Source organism: Podarcis cretensis (genome assembly GCF_951804945.1).
Source record: "Podarcis cretensis genome assembly, chromosome: 3".
NCBI lineage: Eukaryota > Metazoa > Chordata > Lepidosauria > Squamata > Lacertidae > Podarcis > Podarcis cretensis.
The window spans coordinates 47,399,057-47,405,889 of NC_137172.1; positions in this window are offsets into that span (position 1 = coordinate 47,399,057).

Here is a 6,833-nt window from a genome sequence, read left to right on the forward strand (position 1 = left end):
GTCACTCGTGGGTTGTTTCCAACAGTACTACGATCTCTCTCCATTTCTACAAAGAGGAGCATTTCCAATCTCCAGTTCTGTCTATTGACCTAGAATAAGTCTTCACTTTTTTGGGTCCCATCCCTTCCTCTCTCTGGCAAACCACTGTTTTGCTTTTTGGAGAAAATTTTGCGTTTTGCTTTTTTGCAGGCAATGCAAACAGGTGCACTTCGTACCCCCGCACCCCCGCAGCTACCTACCCAGTTAGTAAACATTGCTGAATGTGTTTGAGTTACAGTTATTACGATCGGCTCCACTGAGATTAAAGTGCGTTATGGTCTTTTGGGCGTCCGGTTAAGACTTTTTCCACCACCACTGCCACCCCTAGCCTCCCCGCCCCAGTCCGTCCTCTCAAACAGCACAGGCTGGTTCACTAGGGCAAAAGGGACACTGGCCCTCACCTCAGTCTGCAAACCCCTCACCCCCGCCCACAATGCTTCATCAAAAGATCACAGGGAGATTCACCATAATAGCAAACGAAAACAAAAACACCCCCCCCCCCGTACAGTTTAAAAGGTTATACTAGATATTGTTTAAATAACCAAAGTCCTGGGAGAAGAGGAATGCTGGATTTTATAATTTTATTTTTGGGGACCTACCCAGAGAATATATTTTAACTACAAATGTAGTTAATCAATAAAATACATAATACAGTGGTGCCTCAGGTTAAATACGCTTCAGGTTACAGACTCCGCTAACCCAGAAATAGTACCTCGGGTTAAGAACTTTGCTTCAGGATGAAAACAGAAATCGCGTGGTGGCAGTGGGAGGCCCCATTAGCTAAAGTGGTACCTCAGGTTAAGAACAGTTTCAGATTAAGAACGGACCTCCGGAACGAATTAAGTACTTAACCCAAGGTACCACTGTAATACACACACACACACACACACACACACACAAACTTACTTTGTTTTTAAGGCAATAAGGCCAGGTCTGGCTACTGAAGAACATTCAATATGCAATGGGTGGAGGCAGGGTAGAGATCACATCCTCAGGCCATGATCTTTGGTGTGAGAGTTGCCTGAAATGTTGGACGGGTTTGGTATTCAGAGGTTATAACCAGAACCTGCAGTTTCTGGTGTGGAAGCTTTGCACTCAGTCCTTCAGGGTAGCAGGGTTGGTTTTTACTATTATATACAGTGACTGCCTCAGGTAGCACATGTGGGGGGGCTAGAATAGTCTATAAGCTGCCCCACCCTTCATTCTACCACAGACACATACCCCCATCCATCTACACACACATTTCCCCCTACTATTTACACTCCCCAGCCCTATACACACCATCCACAAGCACGCACAAAATCCCCTCAGATCCATATACAAACTACATAGCCACCTGCGAGCACCACTGTGATGGAGGCTATGATGAATGGCTGGGTCCTCCTTTCAGTCCAGCTACTAATGGCCAGACCATGTGCTAGAAACATGATGTTTAAAAAACAAAAATGGAATACAAATTAGACTTCTCAGAACAGGGAATTCTGCTTCCCCTACTATGGATTACTACTGTTTCCTCTGCAACCAGCGAACTCCTATTGCTGGTTGAGGAAGCAATAAGCATACATCATTAGCCACAAATCTAGTTCTATCCTTTATTGGGACCCTCTCAGAGAATATATATTAACTACATTCAACAATATATAATGGGTGGGGCTGGGGAGAGGTCACATCCTCAGGCATGTGTTATAGAGTACTGTGTTTTCATGCATCCCCCCCCCCTCCCCAGGTCAGCTTTGACCTGAATTGAGAAGAAGAATGGCCTAGCTGTGTTTTAGACCAATACTGTGTTTAAAGACAAGATTTACAATGCATTGAGGCTGTTCTGTGGATCAGAAAAAATGGATCAAAGTTTGTTGGGGGCGGGGAACACATCTAATCACAGTCTGTGTACATATTACCTCTTACTCTACAGTGCGCTCCCACCATTGATTATTCAAGACATGTACACATGATATTCACCACAGTCCATCTCGGTCCTGTATCTTGAGAAATACGCTGCTTCCCTCGAACCAGCTTCTCTCTGATTTGACAGATATGGATTGCGTACACCACATCATCATGTGTCTATCATGTGCACACCACTCCCAAACCAGCAGTGAAAGTGCATTAGATGCAGAGTAAATAGGAGTACGCAGTCTAAATGTCACTCTTGAAACCTGGAATCAGAAAACACACAAGGCCTTGACTTTAATCTAGAATTGTATGTATGAGTGCAAGAGTACTAACCAAACTATTGTCACCCCACATTTTCCTATCTCATTATATTTTCAAACACCAAAGATTAAATTATTGTAATACTACAGTTCATCAGTAGATGGGGTGAGTCTTCTTCATTTTGAGACTTCTCCCCCAAGCCGATGATTGTTTACTTTGAAGTACAGTGATACCTCGGGTTACATATGCTTCAGGTTACATACACTTCAGGTTACAGACTTCGCTAACCCAGAAATAGTACCTCGGGTTAAGAACTTTGCTTCAGGATGAGAACAGAAATCGTGCTCCGGCGGCGCAGCAGCAGCAGGAGGCCCCATTAGCTAAAGTGGTGCTTCAGGTTAAGAACAATTTCAGGTTAAGAACGGACCTCCGGAACGAATTAAGTACTTAACCCGAGGTACTACTGTATATCTAATTGAGTTCAGTGGGTTTTGCCACCAAGTAAACATTCTTAGCATGGCAACTCTATTAGAAAACACATCCCTTGAGACAGAATCAAATTTTCTTAGAACACATAAGCCAATACCTAAAACAGGCATAGTTATTTTGTTTTTCATTTTAAAGCATAAAAACATACCGTATTTTTTGCTCTATAAGACTCACTTTTTCCCTCCTAAAAAGTAAGGAGAAATGTGTGTGCGTCTTATGGAGCGAGTGCAGGCTGCGCAGCTATCCCAGAAGCCAGAACAGCAAGAGGGATTGCTGCTTTCACTCTCTTGCTGGTCTGGCTTCTAAGATTCAGAATATTTTTTTTCTTGTTTTACTCCTCCAAAAACTAGGTGCATCTTGTGGTCTGGTGCGTCTTATAGAGCGAAAAATACGGTATATATCAAAGTAACTCATTTACCACTAAATCAGAACACTAGGTAAGCGCCTTCTGCCAGTATGGACTCTTCACCTCTTTAATTTCCCACCAGCCATTCTGATTTCATAGATACAGTACTGTTTTTTGTTTGTTTGTTTAGAATAATATTTAAATACCGCTGTATCATAAAAATATATCACTGTGGTTAACAATGTAAAAATATAAAACTAAGCAATAAAATCACAAAAAGTTAAAAGCAAAAAGGAAATTAAAATTTGGAGGAGCACATGATAGGGTGAAATAGAAGCCACTTAAAAATGTTGTATTTTTGTTGCTTTCTACTAAACGATGGAAGACATTATACGTTTTATTGGGTTAGCTTGTTCTTCACACTAAACTGGGACTTCAGTGGGAGAGGAAGATTAAAATAGTCACCTCTGTGCAAACAGCCAACCTGCCTACATGCATGACAGACCACAGAATACGGTGTAACTCGGTGCTTAATCACAACACACTAACGGTAGAAGATTAACCCAACAGGGAGACCATATTTCAGATAACAGGGTGTGCTGGCCCTGTATCTTGTACACTTAGAGATCACAAGGGGGATTTCAGTGAGGAGAAGGGCACTGTGTACTTCGTGCAAGAGCCCACCTGTGTAGGTTGGTGCTCGGTTTATCTGAAATTTGGGTGCCATCACTTTCACAGTCCCTGACGTGCATGTTGTGGAGGTGTTTTCAGGGACACAGTGTGCATGCCTGACGTTTTCCCACCATTTTTGTTTTGTTTTAGCTGGGTCATTTTCTTCTCTCCAGCTGGGCTGAGCACAGTGCAGTGACTGTTCCCCCAGCATAGCGCTAACATATCTCTGGTCCCCACATAATGTGGGTATAGGATTGCCGTGTCTGTGCTTCAGACCTTTGTGCTCAACAATTAAGCAGACGTCCCCTCACATTATTGCTTAGATTTTTAGCTTAGTGTGAAGCTGGCTCAATTAATTTTAAAGTTATCAACCTACCCTACAGTCCCAATCACATCAGTGCAACATGGCAGAAGTGAATGAAAGGGCAGTACATATTACAACTTAAACTTATAATACGAAGTGCCTAAAAAAATGTAAGAAAGGATGAGAGAAACCCATGTTGCATTGCACTTTACGTATAAGATAACTAAGCAATGCTCTTGTGGGATGAGCTTGTGGGTTTGTGCCAAGAACCTAATTAGAACTTGAATTGCTTGTCGGAGATAAAAATAGGCCTCACAGCCGAACTTTTGTATGTAATCTTAGCACAAATTAAGCCCAAGACAAAAAGGAGAGTAGGGGGAAGAGGAACATAAATAGGTTGGCATTTGATAGCTATAATTTCATCCTCTCAGAGCAGCTGTACTGTATGTTCCATACATACACATAGGTAGGCAAATGGAAGGAGACTCAGTGGTGTGATGCAAAGAAGACTCTTTCTTCCTACTATGGTCCTCAGTGGCATCTTATAATGCCTTTTGACATATTCCTTTCCTTTCCTTTCCTTTTGCCGTGAACAATCTCAATTCAGTGTCCCTAAATTTGAAACATCCAGAACACATATTCAGAAAATATTAAAATTTGAAGCATGGATTCCATCTAACATTTGATAAATGTTGAAGATGCAAGAAACTGCATGAAGACTCCTTGTATAGTTTTTGAAAATGCTTCTCCGGGAAACCCTTTAGGAGGTTTGTCTTTTGGGACAGACTACAGTTATTACTCAAGACCTGAATGTGTCTGCTGCTTGGTTGTTTACAGAATATAGTGAATAACAGAGATCTAGAAATTGTTTGTTAATTTTTAATCATCTTTTTATAAAATGAGATCAATGTTCCACTCTATCAGTCTCATTTTACAATATATTGGATATCACTGTACTGATAAAACAAGGACATTCTGTGAGCATTCTTGGAGGTAAACAAATGCACAGTCCAGTGGCGTAGCGTGGGTTGTCAGCACCCGGGGCAAGGCAAGTAATTTGCGCCCCCTAACCCGTAGGGGCGGAGAGCTGCGAATGCGAGCGTGCCCCCCCAGATGTTGCGCCCGGTGCGGCCGGCCCCCCCTGCACCCCCCACGCTGGCACAGTCAATTCATAAGATGCCCAGATCAATGGTTGCAATGAATTGAAATGATAAATTTCACAGAAATGGCTCGGTTCACAGCTCATTCTAAGCCAAAGACGGGGAACCTGTGGCCTGCAGGCCAAACTTGGAGCACCAACAGACTTCCCCATTTAGCCCTACTCTTATTGTTGACAATTACAGGAAAGGCAAGATTTCCAAGACTGATGAAATCCTTTCCTCTCATAGCCACTAATGGGAGGCCTGTGCACACATGATGCTCTCATCATTGGTTTTCTAGGGTGGCCTCTAATGAATCACACACCCCCCCCAAAAAAAGTCGAAACACAGATCTGAAAGAAAAAAAAGAACAAAAAACGCACATGCTGATTTTAGAAAATAGTAACTGTAATTTAAATGGAAATACAATGCTCCTCACATTAGTGGGGAAGAATGTGACCAGGCGAGCTGTGTACCTGCTGTCTAGGTGGTAGTTGTTGATGGGAAACTTCTGGGCTCCTGCTCTCCCTTTCAATGGTTTGTTTTTTGTTTTGTTTTTACCAGACTTCAGCCAGATAGTCCTTCAAGTACAGGACAGCCCTTTAAATGGAGAACTCTCTCTGTGTAAAGTAGGACACATGGCCACGCCAAGGTATTCATCCATTGTATTCTAAATTAAGGCTGTTGAGTTTACACATCTTCCATTCATTTGATGGAAATGTTTGCCTTAAATAATTACAGCAACAGTAGTTTAGGGGGAAAAACCAGCAGTGCACTCAGTCAAAATCTAATAAACAGGATTGATTTCTTCTACTAATGTTAGAAACCAAGGTATAACACAAACATGTAACAGAGACCGGTTATATATACAGTAGAGACTATGTAAACACAGATCCATTACAGTAAAAAAAATACTTAGCAATTCTTAAAAATTCAGCATATTATTATGTGAGTAAAAGGAGTAAACACACTGCGGCTGAGGTTTCACTCAACATTCAAAGCTAACTTGTCTCATCTGTTCTTGAAGGCAGCAACTCCGAAAGCTATTCAGAATAATTTTCAAGAGCTTAGCATGTCTGAAAAAGGCTTCAGTCATAAGCATACCTACTCGGAAGTAAGTCCATTCAATTTAAACGAATTGCTGCTAAGCATGCATGCTTATGGCTATAGCTCAACATTTTATTTTACAGTATATTAAAATAAAATGGTTTAGCCCTTCATTCTTTAAATACAGATCTTGATCCTATGGTTTCTCATTATCTCTGTTCCGATTCACATGTGTAACAAATGATCCCTTTTTCTATTCATATATGAAATGATTCACTTTTTCTACAGCATACCCTTCACATTTGTAATGTATTCAAAGTGTCTGACTTTTACCTCTGCGTTGGCCCTCTGCCCACCATTGTGTCATGCTATGTGAGATATAAACCAATGCATATTCAAGTGACTGTAATTAATCTGAAAGTTAATTTCTAAGACTATTTCTTTCAATAGTTTACTAATAGATCTCTCATAATTGTTATGATAATATTGTAGAGATAAATCCTTTGTAACAGCCTCTAATACTAGTTCTCAAACTGTCTCTGAAAACATGTTGGAACAAATCTACTAACCACAGGGAATGAGCAATTCTAATTAATGGAATCACTCCAAAAATATTTCAATATATTGCCACATTTGAGATTTA